A 14,315-nucleotide genomic window follows, 5' to 3' on the forward strand; every position below is an offset into this window, starting at 1 on the left:
GGCTTGCTATTGCCAAACTTATTTCTCCCACCATTATTATTATTGAAACCTTGTTGAGGCTTCTGTTGATCCTTCTATTAGAAGTTAGGATGATTCCTCCATGAAGGATTGTAAGTATTTCCATAGTATTCTCCCATGTAATTCACTTCTTCCATTCCAGGATTCTCAGGGTCATAATCTTCTCCTTCAGAGGAAGCTTCTTTAGTACTGCCAGATACAGCTTGCATTCCAGTCAGATTCTGAGAAATCATATTGACTTGCTAAGTCAATATTTTGTTATGAGCCAATATGGCATTCAGAGTATCAATCTCAAGAACTTCGTTCTTCTGAGTCATCCCATTATTCACAGGATTTCTTTCAGAAGTATACATGAACTGGTTATTTGCAACCATTTAAATGAGTTCCTGGGCTTCTACAGGTGTTTTCTTCAGATGAAGAGATCCACCAGCAGAGTGGTCCAATGACATCTTGGACAATTCAGATAGACCATCATAGAATATACATAAGATGCTCCATTCTGAAAGCATGTCAGAAGGACACTTTCTGATCAATTGCTTGTATCGTTTCCAAGCTTCATAGAGGGATTCACCTTCCTTCTGTCTGAAGGTTTGGACTTCCACTCTAAGCTTGCTCATCTTTTGAGGTAGAAAGAATTTAGCCAAGAAAGCATTGATCAACTTTTCCCAAGAGTTCAGACTTTCTTTAGGTTGTGAGTCCAACCATATCCTAGCTTTGTCTCTTACAGCAAAGGGGAAAGCATAAGTCTGTAGACCTCGGGATTAACCCCATTGGTCTTAACAGTGTCACAGGTTTGCAAGAATTCAGCTAAGAACTGATGAGGATCATCCAATGGAAGTCCATGAAACTTGCAATTCTGCTGCATTAGAGAAACTAATTGAGGCTTAAGCTCAAAGTTATTTGCTCCAATTGCAAGAATTGAGATGCTTCTTCCATAGAAGTCGGAAGTTGGTGCAGTAAAGTCACCAAGCATCTTCCTTGCATCTCCACTATTGTTGTTGGGTTCGGCTGCCATGTCTGCTTCTTTTTCAAAAATTTCTGTAAGGTCCTCTCTAGAGTGTTATGCTTTAGCTTCTGTTAGCTTCCTCTTCAGAGTCCTTTCAGGTTCAGAATCAGCTTCAACAAGAATGTCCTTATCCTTGTTCCTACTCATATGAAAAAGAAGAGAACAGAAAAGAAGTGGAATCCTCTAGGTCACAGTATAGAGATTCCTTTATGTGAGTATAAGAATGGAAGAATAGAAGAATGAGGTAGAGAGAAAATAAGCGGAATTCGAACACAGAGTGGGGGAGAGGGTTCGAATTATGAGTAGAAGAGAAGTGTTAGTAAATAAATAAAAAAATAGAAAGAGATGAGAGAGAGAGTATTCGAATTTTAAGAAGAGGGAGAAGAAAAATATTTTTATTTTTATTTAATTGTAAGTTAGAATTCGAAATTTAAGAAAAGAAATAAAATAAAATTAGAATATAAAATAATTAGTTAATTAAAAAGAATTTTGAAAAAGTGGTTAGTTGTTTTCGAAAATGAGATGTGAAAAAGTAGTTAAGCAATTTTCAATTTGCTTTTATTTCCTTTGGAAAAAGATAAGAAATAGTAAACTTTTTTTTTTAAATTAAAACAAGTCAAGTGGTTAATTGAAAAAGATTTGAAAGTAAATTTTGAAAAGATAGAAAGTTAGAAAAAGATTTTGAAATTAGAATTTTAAAAAGATATGATTTAAATTTATTTTGAAAAAGATTTAAAAAAGAGATTTAAAAAGATTTGATTTTTAAAATTAAAGTTGATGACTTGACTAACAAGAAACTAAAAGATATGATTCTAGAGTCTAAATATTGAACCTTTGTTAATAGGAAAGTAACAAACTTGAAATTTTTTTGAATCGAAACATTAATTGTTGGTAATGTTTTCGAAAATATGAAATAAAATTAAGAAAAATATTTTGAAAATTTATTTTGAATGATTTTCGAAAAACATGAAAGAAAAATGAAAAAGATTTGATTTTGAAAAAGATTTGAAAAGATAGAATTTTTAAATTGAAATTTTGGCTTGACTAACAAGAAACAACTAAATTTTAAAAATTTTCGAAATTCATGAGTGAAATAAGGGAAAGATATTATTTTTGATTTTTTTGAATTAATGAAGAAAGAGAAAAACAACAAAATGACACAAGACATAAGAATTTAAGATCAAAACAAATAATGCATGCAAGAACACTTTGAATGTCAAGATGAATACCAAGAACGTTTGAAGATCAAGATGAACATCAAGAACATATTTTTGAAAATTTTTTTTTAAGAAAAGAAAGACATGCAAGACACCAAACTTAGAAATTTTTAATGTTTAGATACTATGAATTCGAAAATGCATATGAAAAACAACGAAAAGCACAAAACAAGAAAATCATAAGATTAAACAAAGAAAATCAACAAGAACAACTTGAAGATCAAAAAAGAACACGATGAATTTTCGAAAATTTAAGAACAATTTAAGACATGCAATTGACACCAAACTTAAAATTTGACACATGACTCAAACAAGAAACACAAAATTTTTTGGTTTTTATGATTTTATTAAAATTTTTTTCGAAATTAAAACTAAAGAGCTTAAACATAAAATAAAATTACCCAATCTAAGCAACAAGATGAACCGTCAGTTGTCCAAACTCAAAGAATCCCCGACAACGGCGCCAAAAATTTGATGCGGGAAATTGTGATCACACTGTTTACAACTCCGCACAACTAACCAGCAAGTGCACTGGGTCGTCCAAGTAATACCTTACGTGAGTAAGGGTCGATCCCATGGAGATTGTCGGCTTGAAGCAAGCTATGGTCATCCTGCAAATCTTAGTCAGGTGGATTCAAATGAGGTTTTGATAATTAAAAGGATAAATATAACGTAAAATAAAATAAGATACTTATGTAATTCATTGGTGGAAATTTCAGATAAGCATTTGGAGATGCTTTGTTGCTTATGAACCTCTGCTTTCCTATTGTCTTCTTCCAATCATGCGTGCTCTCTTCCATGGCAAGCTGTAAGATCCTGTCAGATGAAAAATACCAAGTACGGTTTCTGCACGGCTAACCAACTGTCGGATTTTTCATCTCGGATGAAAAATACCAGGTATAACTATCGCACGGCTAATCATCTGTCAGTTCTCACTAGCATCGGAATAGGATCTCTCTATTCTTTTGCACACTGTCACTGCGCCCAACATTCCCGAGTTTGAAGCTCGTCACTGTCATCCCGTCCCAGATCCTACTCGGAATACCACAGACAAGGTTTAGACTTTCCGAATCTCAGGAATGCTGCCAATTGGTTCTAGCCTATACCACGAAGGTTCTAACCTCTGGACTCAGTCCGTCGATTAGAGACCCAAGAGAATATACTCTGGCTGTCATCAAATGACTACGTTGAACATCATGTAGACCGCTTGTGGTTGTCAGGCACGCGGATCTTGGATAAGCGAGTAACGAAGATAGTGGGTGATTGTCACGGGTCACCCCTTCATTCTGACTTAACTGAATTAAGTATGAGAGTATATCTTGGAGAAGAAGTAAGCGTAAATTGAAAGAGAAACAATAGTACTTGCATTAATTCATGAAGAACAGCAGAGCTCCGCACCTTAATCTATGAGGTGTAGAAACTCCACCGTCGAAAAAACATAAGAGAAAAAGGTCTAAGTATGGCCGTGTGGCCAGCCTCCAATGTCTAAGGACTAAACGTCCAAAGATATGAATACAATAGTAAAAAGTGCTATTTATACTAAACTAGTTACTAGGGATTACAGAAAATAAGTAACTAAGTGCAGATAGTGCAGAAATCCACTTCTGGGGCCCACTTGGTATGTGCTTGGGCTGAGAATTGAAGCTTTCACATGCATAGGCCATTCCTGGAGTTAAACGCCAGCTTGGGTGCCAGTTTGGACGTTTAACTCCAGTTCTGGTGCCAGTTCTGGCGTTTTACGCCAGAAAAGGATCTCTGGCTGGCGTTTAGACGCCAGTTTGGGCCTTCAAATCTCGGGCAAAGTATAGACTATTATACCTTGCTGGAAAGCCCAAGATGTCTACTTTCCAACGCAATTGAGAACGCGCCAATTTGGTATCTGCAGCTCCAGAAAATCCATTTCTAGTGCAGGAGGGTCAGAATCCAACAGCATCTGTAGTCCTTTCTCAGCCTCTGAATCAGATTTTTGCTCAGGTCCCTCGATTTTAGCCAGAAAATACCTGAAATCACAAAAAAACACACAAACTCATAGTAAAGTCCAGAAATATGATTTTTGCATAAAAAATAATAAAAATATAACAAAAAGTAAGTAAAACATACTAAAAACTATGTAAAAATAATGCCAAAAAGGGTATAAATTATCCGCTCATCACTCATGCACTAGCAACTCCAACAACAAATTAAAACAATGTCAAAGAGGATGGATGAATTGCAACATACAACAGTAAGCACAACTAACCAACCATCAGTGATGTGGGGACAGCACGAGGAAAACTATGAGGAGCAGCAGCAAGAGCAAGTGCAGTACATGCACAACCAAGGTTCCAGATCAAATGACTTCCATGGAGACACTTACAACTCATCCTGGAGAAACCACCCCAATCTGAAATGGGGAGAGAACCAAAACCAGTAACCTTGGCAAAGAAACTTAAACCAAAATAACTTCAGAAACACAAACCATCAAAACACTAACCAAAATCCATATAGAAAACCACAAAACAATCAACCTCAACCCAACTACTATCCACCCAGCAACTCATCCACTAACCAAAATAACTATCATCCACCCTCAACATTCCATAATCAACCACAACCACCCCACGAATCTCAGAGAATCTCCAACTTGGAGATGATGATGGAAAAGATGATCAAGCACCAAGAATTGGCCAACAAAAATCATGAGGCCTCACTGCAGAATCTAGAGAGGCAAATTGGTCAATTATCCAAGAAAACAGTGACTGAGAGACCAACTAATGCACTGCCAAGTGACACCATTCCCAACCCCAAGGAAGAATGCAAAGCCATCCAATTAAGGAGTGGAAGAACCTTGGTAAATGACAAGAGACCAGCTGAGAAAGAAACTAACAAGAGGCCAGTTGAGATTGATAAGGCAAGCAGCAAGGAAGAAGTGACACTCAAAGATAAGTAAGACCAAGAGAAGCTCAAGGAGAAAGAGGAACCTCAAGCTTCAAAGAAGGGGAAGCAGATTATTGAAGAACATTCACAAGCACAGAGGAAAGAAGTGAAGCCTTACACCCCTCCTCTACCATATCTTCAAAGATTTCAAAAGGAGATCAAAGACCAACAGTTCCCCAGATTCCTAGAAGTGTTTAAGAAACTTGAGATCAACATTCTACTTGCTGAAGCTCTGGAACAAATGCCTCTATATGCAAAATTCCTCAAAGAGCTCATCAACAAGAAAAGGAGCTAGAATGAGAAAGAGACAGTGATCCTAACCCAGGAATGTAGTGCAGTGATCCAAGAAGGCATCCCACCAAAACTCAAAGACCCTGGGAGCTTCTACTTGCCTTGTACCATTCATAACACAGTCATTGACAAGGCACTGTGTGATTTGGGCTCCAGTATCAACCTCATGCCTCTGTCTATGATGAGAAGGCTATCTATAGAAGAAGTGAAGCCTACACAGATGTCATTGGAGCTAGTGGATAGATCTCTGGTAATTCCTAAGGGGGTGATCAAAAATCTCTTGGTCAGAGTGGGGAAATTCATATTTCCTGCAGATTTTGTAATCCTAGACTTAGGTGAAGAGGGGAATGACTCTATTATATTGGGAAGACCTTTCCTGGCCACAGCAAGGGGCATCATTGATGTGGAACAAGGAGAAATGACCTTGAGGGTAAATGATGAGAAGATCACCTTCAATGTCTTTTAGGAAGTACAGCATACTGTTGAAGAGAAAAACTGCATGAGAGTTGAAGAAGAAGAGTTACAGTGGAAAGAAAAACCCAATGAAGTGCTCATCAGCTCATCTGCAAAGCAAGAGATGGACATTGGAGAAGAAAAAGAGGGAAAGGAACATGTGAAGGCTAAGAAGAGAAGGCAGGAAGGGATTAAAGATTTGATTATTGAGAAGGAGGTCCCTGACATAAAACCTGCTGCAAGGAAAGAAGGACAATTGTAGAAAGGAACGAAGAGTAAGAAAAGGATTCCAAAAGGGTGGAAGAACAAAAGGATACCAACTGAAGGATTCTCAAAAGGGGACAGAGTAAGATTGATCTATCAACAGTCGGAGACAGATCCACAAACTGATGATTACTACACCATCAACAAGATACTCTCACTTGAGCATGTGGAGATTGACCATCAGCGCACAGGAAGAAGGCTCACAGTGAGAGGAGACAAACTAAGGCACCACAATTATCAACCAGCCTAACAAGGGACCAATGTCAAGCTAGTGACAATAAAAGAGCGCTCCAAGGGAGGCAGCCCATGATTTAATGTTCTTGCTGTTATTTTAATTTCAATAATTATTGGTTTTTCTATCATAAATTTGAGCTCTCATGAGTGGATTTGATAATGGCACATATAATTTTGGAACATATGTTTGACTCCTAAGTTTGGTGTGCCTAAAGGCACTTTAAAATAGCTTTTCAAGCATGATTGATCATAGAACCATTCTAGGATATATAGTCATTCTTTCTGTTTAAGTATATAGCCAAACATTAAGTTTGGTGTCTATATATGCTATGAATTTTAAGAAATTCACTTTTGCTCAAAAGCTCAACTTCATGAATAGATAAACTAGACATTGCATCATTTTATGAGTTTATGGTAGTATGGTAGCAAATAAAATGTTCCTTATAATGAATATATAAATTATGATAGATATTCATTGGTTTTATATGGATCACTTAGAATAAAACAAGTTTGGTGTTCACCAAAATTTTGTTCAATTTCTAAGAGGTATGGTGATGAGCGGATAATTTATACCCTTTTTGGCATTATTTTTACATAGTTTTTAGTATGATTTAATTATTTTTCATTATATTTTTATTAGTTTTTTCAAAAGTTACATTTCTGGAATTTACTATGAGTTTTTGTGTTTTTCTGTGATTTCAGGTATTTTCTGGCTGAAATTGAGGGACCTGAGCAAAAATCTAATTCAGAGGCTGAAAAAGGACTACAGATGCTGTTGGATTCTAACCCTACTGCATTCGAAATGAATTTTCTGGAGCTATAGAAGCCCAATTGGCACGCTCTCAATTGCGTTGGAAAGTAGACATCCTGGGCTTTCCAGCAATATATAATAGACATACTTTGCCCGTGATTTGATGGCCCAAACTGGCGTCCAAATCCAGCCTAAAACATCTTGGCGTAAAACGCCCAAACTGGCACCAAAATTGGAGTTAAACGCCCAAACTGGCACCAAAGCTGGCGTTTAACTCCAGGAACAGCCTATGCACGAAAAAGCTTCAATGCTCAGCCCAAGCACACACCAAGTGGGCCCCAGAAGTGGATTTTTGCACTATCTGTACTTAGTTACTCATTTTCTGTAACCCTAGGTTACTAGTTTAGTATAAAAACTACTTTTAGAGATTTATTTTACGTCTTTTTATCTTTGATCGGGCTTAGGCTATCATAGACCATGGAGGCTGGCCTCACGGCCATGCCTAGACCTTTTTCACTTATGTATTTTCTACGGTGGAGTTTCTACACCCCAATGATTAAGGTGTGGAGCTCTGTTGTTCTTCATTAATTAATGCAAGTACTACTATTTTTCTATTCAATTCACGCCTACTTCTTCTCCAAGATATACTCTCGTACTTAATTCAGTTAAGTCAGAATGAAGGGGTGATCTGTGACAATCACCCAATATTCGTTACTCGCTTAGCCAAGATCGCGTGCCTGACAACCACAAAGCGGTCTACATGATGTTCAACGTAGTCGTTGGATGACAGCCAGAGTATATTCTCTTGGATATCTAATACATGGACCGTGTCCGTGAGATTAGTATCTTCGTGGTATAGGCTAGAATTATTGGCAGTCATTCCTAGGATCCGGGAAGGGATGACTGTGAAGAGTGATGTGTGGGTTTTTTTTTGTTGATATAGAATTTCCTCAATTGAATGAATTCTCGTTGCAAGTATAGTTCTACACCAACAAAGAATCCTCACATGCAAAAATTTAGGTTGTCACAGAACAAAACCCCTAATAAGAATTAACCGGAGTATTTGGACTCCCGGTCGTCTCCCTAGGAACAATGAAGTGTGTGCGTATTGGCTATGAAGGGGTAAAGGGGGTTTTGGTTTATAAGAGGGCAGAAAAGTAAATCAAACAAGTAATGGAAGAAAGCAAGATAAAGAACTCTTGGCTAAGACTTAGGTAATTGAGATCGGCATCCTTGTCAACAAACCAAATATTGGTAATCATGAGAGGCCAACCCATTAAGTCTACTTCTCAAAAGCTTTAAGTACGTAACATCTACTCCTAAGCTCGAAGTATGTCAAAAAGGTTTGATCACATCAACCCTTAAATCCCAACCTACCTACTAATTAGCTTAGTAGTGGGTTAGCGTCAATGGGCATCAAATTGATTACCAAGGGTTCTCAAATCACCAAATACATCATACCCAATAACTCATGTTTACTCAATTCCCTTAGCTTAGACCAAGAGTTGACAAAACTACTCAATAACTAAAGAGAACATTTCATCAAACATGTAGAAGGCAATAAAAGTAAACATCATAAATTGCAATAATAATAAAATCTACCAACTACTAATTGCAAGTAAAGTAATTTCACAACTCAATTCATCAATAAAAAGAAACATCAACATCAAATTGCATTAATTGTAAATCAAATCCAACATAAGTTCATCATCACAAAAGAGAGCAAAATGAGAAATTAACATCACAAATAAGAGAATCAAGACGTAGAAATGAGAAATTATAAAAGAAACAAGATGAGATCAAGTAATTAAACATAGATCTAGAAAAATCTATCCTAATCCTAACCTAATTCTAGAGAGAAGAGGGAGCTTCTCTCTCTAGAAAACTAACTAAAGGCTCATGTTGGCTAAAACTAATTGCTCCCCCTTTGCTTGGACTTCAATTCTGCATGAAATACACTCAGAAACAAGTTGGATTTGGGCCTGGGCAGCTCAGAAATCGCCCCCAGTATTTTACCTTTAAGTGGGCCACGTGAGAGTATCGGCGCGTACGCGCCATGTGTGCGTGCGCGTCGATTTGGCTATTTCTTCATCCGCACCGATGCGGTATGTACGCGTGCGCGTCCTTGTGCGAAACCACTTCTGTGCGTGCGCGCCTTGTACGCGTGCGCATCCGTTGGTGCATTCCCAATCTTTGTTTCTTCATGCATTCTCCCCTTTGCATGCTTTTATCCTCATTTCTTCCACCCAATACTTGCCTTACAAACCTGAAATCACTCAACAAACACATCAAGGTATCGAATGGAATTAAAGTGAATTAAAATCACCAATTTAAGGCCTAAAAAGCATGTTTTTACACTTAAGCACAATTCAAGGGAGAATTACAAAACCATGCTATTTCATTGATTAACTACGGGAAAAGGTGATAAAATTCCCCAAAATAAGCACAAGATAAATCACGAAATCAGGGTTTATCAAAGAGCTTTAAACCTGCGAATGTTGGGCGCAAGTGACAGTGTGCAAAAGCATCAATGGATTCTATTCCGACGCTAGCGGGAACCGACAGATGATTAGCCATGCGGTAGCTGTACCTGGTATTTTTTATCTGAGATGAGAAATCTGACAGTTGATTAGCCGTGCAGAAACCATAGAGGACCATTTTCACTGAGAGGAACTTACAGGTTGCCATGGAAGGAAGTAACGCATGGTTGGAAGGAGGCAATAGGAAAACAGAGGTTTAGAACCAACAAAGCATCTCCATACGCTTATCTAAAATTCCCACCAGTGAATTACATAAGTAACTTTATCTTATTTTATGTTTTATTTATATTTTAATTATCAACACCTCATAACTATTTGAATCCGCCTGACTGAGATTTACAAGGATGACCATAGCTTGCTTCAAGCCGACAATCTCCGTGGGATCGACCCTTACTCACGTAAGGTTTATTACTTGGACGACCCAGTGCACTTGCTGGTTAATTGCACCGGAGTTGTGAAAAGTGTGAATCACAATTCCGTGCACCAAGTTTTTGGCGCCGTTGCCGGGGATTGTTCGAGTTTGGACAACTGACGGTTCATCTTGTTGCTTAGATTAGGTAATTTTATTTTATGTTTAAGCTTTTTATTTTTTATTTTTTTTTATTTTCGAACAAAAAAAATATAGTTTTCAAAAAATTCAAAAAAAATTGTGTGTTCTTCAGAATTTTTAAGAACGAATTCTAGAGTTTCATAAGATATGTTGAAGCTTGGCTGGCTGTTTAGCCATGTTTAATCTTTTGGACTGAGGCTTTCACTTCTCATTGACATCCTTGTATGTTTTATGCTAATGCTTGGCTGACTATTTGGCCATGTCTAATTTTTTGGACTGAAGCTTTCACTCAAAGCTTGGCTGGCCATTTGACCATGTCTAATTCCTTTGGACCAGAGCTTTAGACTAACATTGCATGATTCTTGGAATTCTTATTAAAATTTTGTATTTTTTTATTTTCTTTTTCCAACATAATTTTCGAAAAGTCCAAAAAAAATTTTAAAATCATAAAAACAAAAAATATTTTGTGTTTCTTGTTTGAATCTAGTGTCAAATTTTAAGTTTGGTGTCAATTGAATGCCTTTAATTTTCTAAAATTTTTGAAAAATTCATGCATGTGTTCTTCATTGATCTTCAAATTGTTCTTAATGATTTTCTTTGTTTGATCTTTACATTTTCTTGTTTTGTGTCTTTTCTTGTTTTTTATATGCATTCTTGAATTATTAGTGTCTATAGAATAAAAATTTTTAAGTTTGGTGTTTTGTATGTTTTTCTTTTCTTAAAAATTTTCAAAACTATGTTCTTGGTGTTCATCATGATCTTCTAAGTGTTCTTGGTGTTCATCTTGACATTCAAAGTGTTCTTGCATGCATTTGTTATTTTGATCTTAAATTTTTATGTTTTGTGTTATTTTATTGTTTTTCTCTCTCCTCATTAAAAAATCAAAAATAAAAAATAATACCTTTCCCTTATTCTTCTCATAAATTTCGAAATTTTGAATTGATTTAGTCAAAAAGTTTTAAAATTTAGTTGTTTCTTGTTAGTCATGTCAAAATTTCAATTTAAAAATTTTATCTTTTCAAATCCTTTTTCAAAAATCAAATGTTTTTCATGTTTCTTCTTAATATTTTAAAAAATTTTAAAATTGATTTTCAAAATCTTTTCCTTATTTTTATTTCATATTTTTGAAATTAATGCTAACATTTAATATTTAGATTCAAACATTTTCAAGTTGTTACTTGCCTATTAAGAAAGGATCAATCTTTAAATTCTAGAATCATATCTTTTAATTTCTTGTTAGTCAAGTAATCAACTTTAATTTCAAAAATCAAATCTTTCTAATATCCTTTTTAAATATTTTTCAAAGTAAATTTCAATCATATCTTTTTGAAAACTTAATTTCAAAATCTTTTTCTAACTTCTTATCTGTTCAAAAATTGATTTTCAAATCTTTTTCAATTAACTACTTAACTTTTTGTTTGATTTTAAAAGTTTTCTATTTCAATCATATCTTTTTCAAAACCAGCTAACTACTTTTCTCTCTCCAATTTTCGAAAATAACTAACCCCTTTTTCAAAATTCTTTTTAACTAATTAATTGTTTTAATTTCTAATTTTATTTTATTTCTCTTTTTAATTTTTGAATTTTAACTAATAATTAAAATAAAAACAAAAATATTTTTCTTTTCTTCTAAATTAAAATTCAAATACACACTCTCTCTCATCTCCTTCTATTTATTTTATTTATTTACTAACACATCTCTTCTTCTTATAATTCGAACCCTGTTCTCCTCTCTCTGTGTTTGAATTCTTCTTCTCCCTTCTTCATTCTATTTCTTCTATTCTTCTACTCACATAAAGGAATCTCTATACTGTAATATAGAGGATTCCTATTCTTTTCTGTTCTCTTCTTTTTCATATAGGTAAGAACAAGGATAAGAACATTCTTGTTGAAGCTGATCCTGAACCTGAAAGGACTCTAAAGAGGAAGTTAAGAGAAGCTAAAGCACAAAACTCTGGAGAGGACCTAACATAAATTTTCGAAAAAGAAGTAGAGATGGCAGCCGAAAATAACAATAAGATGCTTGGTGACTTTACTGCACCCACTTCTAATTTCTATGGAAGAAGCATCTCAATTCCTGCAATTGGAGCAAACAATTTTGAGCTTAAGCCTCAATTAGTTTCTCTAATGCAGCAGAATTGTAAGTTTCATAGACTTCTATTGGAAGATCCTCATCAGTTTTTAGCTGAATTCTTGCAAATTTGTGACACTGTTAAGACCAATGGGGTTAATCCCGAGGTCTACAGACTTATACTTTTCCCCTTTGCTGTAAGAGACAGAGCTAGGACATGGTTGGATCTCTTCATCTGAAGAAGACGCCTGCAGAAGCCTAGGAACTCATTGAAATAGTTGCAAATAACCAGTTCATGTACACTTCAGAAAGAAATCCTGTGAATAATGGGACAACTCAGAATAAAGGAGTTCTTGAGATTGATACTATGAATGCAATATTGGCTCAGAATAAAATATTGACTCAGCAAGTCAATATGATTTCTCAGAGTCTGACTGGAATGCAAGCTACATCAGGCAGTACTAAAGAAGCCTCCCCTGAAGGAGAAGCTTATGACCCTGAGAATCCTGCAATGGAAGATGTGATTACATGGGAGAATACTATGGAAACATCTATAATCCTTCATGGAGAAATCACCCTAGTTTCTCATGGAAGGATCAACAGAAGCCTAATCAGAGCTTCAATAATAATGGTGGGAGAAATAGGTTTGGCAATAGCAAGCCTTTTCCATCATCTTCTGAGCAACAGATAGAGAATTCTAAGCAGAGCCACTCTGACTTAGCAACCATAGTCTCTGATCTATCTAAGACCACTCTCAGTTTCATGACTGAAACAAGGTCCTCCATTAGAAACTTGGAGACACAAGTGGGTCAACTAAGTAAAAGAGTTACTGAAACTCCTCCTAGTGCTCTCCCAAGCAATACAGAAGAGAATCCAAAAAGAGAGTGCAAGGCCATAAACATGCCCAACATAGCCGAACCTGGAGAGAGTCAAAAGGCAGTGATTTCCAGTGAGGAAGACCTCAATGGACGTCCACTGGCCACTAAGGAGTTCTCTCATGAGGAACCAAAGGAATCTGAGGCTCATATAGAGACCATAGAGATTCTATTGAACTTACTGTTGCCATTCATGAGCTCTGATGAGTATTCTTCCTCTGAAGAGGATGAAGATATTATTGAAGAGAAAGTTGCTCAGTATCTAGGAGCAATCATGAATCTGAATGCCAAGTTATTTGGTAATTAGACTTAGGAGGATGAACCTCCATTGCTCATTAATGAACTAAATACCCTGGCTCACTAGAAATTATCTCAGAAGAAACCGGATCCCGAAAAATTCTTAATACCTTGCATCATAGGAACCATGACCTTTAAAAAGGCTCTGTGTGACCTTGGGACAAGTATAAACCTCATGCCACTCTCTGTAATGGAGAAACTAGGGATCTTTGAGGTACAAGCTGCTAAAATCCCACTAGAGATGGCAGACAATTCAAGGAAACAGGCTTATGGACTTGTAGAAGGTGTCTTAGTGAAGGTTGAATGCATGTACATCCCTGCTGATTTTATAATCCTAGACACTGGAAAGGATGAAGATGACTCCATCTTCCTTGGAAGACCCTTCCTAGCCACAGCAAGAGCTGTGATTGATGTGGACAGAGGAGAGTTAGTCCTTCAATTGAATGAGGACTACCTTGTGTTTAAGGCTCAAGGATCTTCTTCTGTAACCATGGAGAGGAAGCATGAAAAGCTTCTCTCAATACAGAGTCAAACAGAGCCCCCACACTCAATTTCTAAGTTTGGTGTTGGGGGCCATCATCAAGCTCTGAGTCTCTGTGAAGCTCTCTAAGAGCTCACTGTCAAGTTATTGACATTAAAGAAGCGCTTATTGGGAGGCAACCCAATGTTATTTAATTACATTTATTTATTTTCCATTGTTATTTTATGTTTTTTTTAGGTTCATGATCATGTGAAGTCATAAAAACAACTGCAAAATTAAAGCAAAATGAAAAACATCATCAAAAATAGCACACCCTGGAGGACAAGCTTACTGGCGTTTAAACGCCAGTAG

The 14,315-nt window shown here is 36.2% G+C and overlaps 1 non-coding gene across 1 annotated transcript; it reads left to right on the top strand.

Annotated features, from left to right (window-relative positions):
- Positions 1-521: 521 nt before the first annotated feature.
- On the top strand, positions 522-629 carry LOC148567640 (small nucleolar RNA R71). The gene has a single exon (XR_015882168.1). It is a non-coding gene; the product is annotated as a small nucleolar RNA R71 (small nucleolar RNA).
- Positions 630-14,315: the final 13,686 nt, after the last annotated feature.

The sequence above is a fragment of the Arachis ipaensis genome, chromosome B4, assembly GCF_059453495.1.
Source record: "Arachis ipaensis isolate K30076 ecotype BB chromosome B4, ASM5945349v1, whole genome shotgun sequence".
Lineage (NCBI taxonomy): Eukaryota > Viridiplantae > Streptophyta > Magnoliopsida > Fabales > Fabaceae > Arachis > Arachis ipaensis.